The sequence below is a fragment of the Prunus dulcis genome, chromosome 3 (assembly GCF_902201215.1).
Source record: "Prunus dulcis chromosome 3, ALMONDv2, whole genome shotgun sequence".
Classification (NCBI taxonomy): domain Eukaryota; kingdom Viridiplantae; phylum Streptophyta; class Magnoliopsida; order Rosales; family Rosaceae; genus Prunus; species Prunus dulcis.
In genome coordinates, this window is record NC_047652.1 from 11,247,853 (window position 1) to 11,250,888 (window position 3,036).

Sequence of the window (3,036 nt, forward strand, 5' to 3'; positions counted from 1 at the left end):
CCGCTGGGTTTTGGGTTCATGGGGAATGGGGGAGAAGAAATCGGTGGGGGGAGAGATTATTTTTTATTTTTTTATTTTTAAATAAACATTTTAATCAATTTAAAATTAATGAAAAGATAAATATGCTCTTATTTTTAACGGAAAAGTTGACTGAGGTGACGGAAAGGACGATTTCTAAAAGTGGAAGTATAATTAAAGTACTACCGGAATAATTTAGCAATGTGAGGGACAAAAAGTAAAGTTGGGGCTTAGTTCAAGGACCATTACTAAAATTTTGCCTACATAATTTGTTGAGCTTTTCTCCCATTGGTGATGTAGACAAAGAAATTTTGGTGTAATAAATTCCATTGACAAGAAAATAATTAGGGTTCGGTGGATTAAATCGTGGGCCCCGTAATTTGCCCATGTGGCGTGTGACTCATCAAAATCGGGTTAGTTGTCAAAAATGACAAATGGCGACATCCGACGGAGTGCATCAAACGGTTCAAGATGAAGACAAAATTAAAGGAAAGAATCTTCTGTGATTGACTTTGATTTAAATCAAATATTAATCAGGTTAATCAATTAAAGATAATCTGGTTAAATTGCAGATTATGGGAATTGATTTAAATCAAATCAAAATCCCACAAATCAAGGTTTTAAATAGGGAAAGTTATTTAGGTCAAGCATCCGACAAAAGCCTATAAATAGGAGGCCTCAAGACGAAAGAAGGGTCGGAGAAAAAAACCTAGCACTCAGAAGAAACAGAAAACTCTCTGCATTCTTCACCCTACCTTGGAAGAGCCACCAAGCACAACAAATACGTGCCGGTTCCTTCACCATAAAAATCCCAAACACCAAACAAGCTTCTTGCTACCCGTTTGATCAAGATCAAGTCTCTACGACCCTTGTATCAAACACAAATTTTCTTTAAACACTTTGGAGATCGAATCAGAGGATTCAAGACAGAGATTGTAACCCTAAATTTCATAAATACAATATTATTTTGTACACGTGTTCTTGTCTCATTTGTCGCAAGAAATTCGTGTTTACAAATTTGGCACGCCCAGTGGGACCATCTCTGCCTCTCATCTCTTTCTCCAGTTCCAAAATCAATCAACACACCAAAAACAATGGCTTCCAAGAAGATTCAATCCGTTCCCGCGACGAGAGGCAAAAGCGTGAGCGCCTCCTTCTCAAGCGGAGATTCTGCTGGGGTCGTCACCCGGAGCAAGGCCAAGGCGATATCCGTAACTCAACATGTTACTTCCATACCGACTCAAGCCAAGGCGAAAGATGTTCACCGAAGGCGCGAACCGGTTATCAATTTGGCCTCATTGGGGCAAAAGAAGAATACCTCTCGGGCGAATGAGAGAAACTCTCGGAGTGAAGGGAGGAGTTTTTCGGGTTCGAAGAATTCGAGAGAACGCTCACTCTCACCTGTTTCAGACGCTGACTCGAGCACAGGCTCATACCATGGATCCCCGCCTGCCGATCAACAGAAGAAGCTTACCTCGGCATCCGTAGGTGAGTCTTATTCTATGGCTATGCAGGTCATGGTGACGGGAGCTATGTCTATTGAAGAACAACTGGCCCATATGAGCGAAGCGGTCACCAAACTGACTAAGATGGTCGAGGAGAAGGATGCGCAGATTGCTTCTCTCATCAACAACAAGTGGGAAGGGCATCAGGATAAGGAGCCTGGTCAAGACGCACACAAGAAAGGACCACATCATGAGGCTGAATCCAGTGAGAAAAGATTGGGTCATAAAACAGAGTCGGGTGAGAAGTCGCACGGAAAAGGTGACGCCGCCTCGGTGGGTTCTTTGTCAGTCCAACAACTTCAGGACATGATCGCAAACACCATCAGGGTTCAATACAGAGCACCTTCCCGAGACACGCTCATGTATTCTAAGCCATACACCAGGAGGATAGACAACTTGTGGATGCCAACAGGATATCAACCTCCCAAATTCCAACAGTTCGATGGAAAGGGCAACCCAAAACAACATGTTGCACACTTCGTCGAAACATGCAATAATGCCGGGACGGAGGGTGACCACCTGGTGAAACAATTTGTTCGTTCCTTGAAAGGAAATGCATTTGATTGGTATATAGACTTGGAGTCCGATTCCCTTGACAGTTGGGATCAGATGGAGCGAGAATTCTTGAACAGATTCTATAGCACTCGTCACACTGTGAGTATGATGGAACTCACAAATACCAAGCAATGGAAAGATGAACCTGTCGTCGATTACATCAATCGATGGCGCTCGTTAAGCCTGGATTGCAAAGATAGGCTTTTGGAGTTATCGGCCGTTGAGATGTGCATTCAAGGAATGCATTGGGGGTTACTTTACATTCTACAAGGAATTAAACCCCGCACGTTTGAGGAGCTAGCCACTCGTGCCCATGATATGGAGTTGAGTATAGCTAGTCACGGAGGAAAGCATGAGCCCGTTATGGAGCAAAGAAAGGAGAAAGTCTTTGGACAAAAGACAGATAAACCTGTCAAGAAGCCTACCAAAGAAGCAATGACAATAAACACCGTCCACGTCAAAATCTCCACTCGAGACAAGAAGAAAGAAGTCAGAAAGATGGAGCCATCTCGAGAAGTGGATAGACGTCGACGCACTTTGAAGGAGTTAGAGGAAAAAACGTACCCCTTTCCTGACTCCGATGTCGCAGGTATGCTTGAGGACTTGCTCGAAAAGAAGGTGATCGAATTGCCGGAATGTAAGCGGCCTGAAGAGATGAACTGAGTCAACGACCCTAAGTTTTGCAAATACCACCGAATTGTCAGCCATCCGGTAGAGAAGTGCTTCGTGTTGAAGGAGCTAATTATGAACTTGGCTAGGCAAGGAAGGATTGAGTTGGATGTTGACGAAATCGCAGATGCGAACGTTGCCACAATTGTGTTTGGATCCTTCGATCCGATGCCGCTGCCCGCATTATCAAAAAGATTGGAATTCCAATCAACAAGGGGCATACACTAGGTGACTGATCCTTGCACAGAAGAAGTGGCGGGCAAACCGAACAATCAAGGTGGTGATGGCT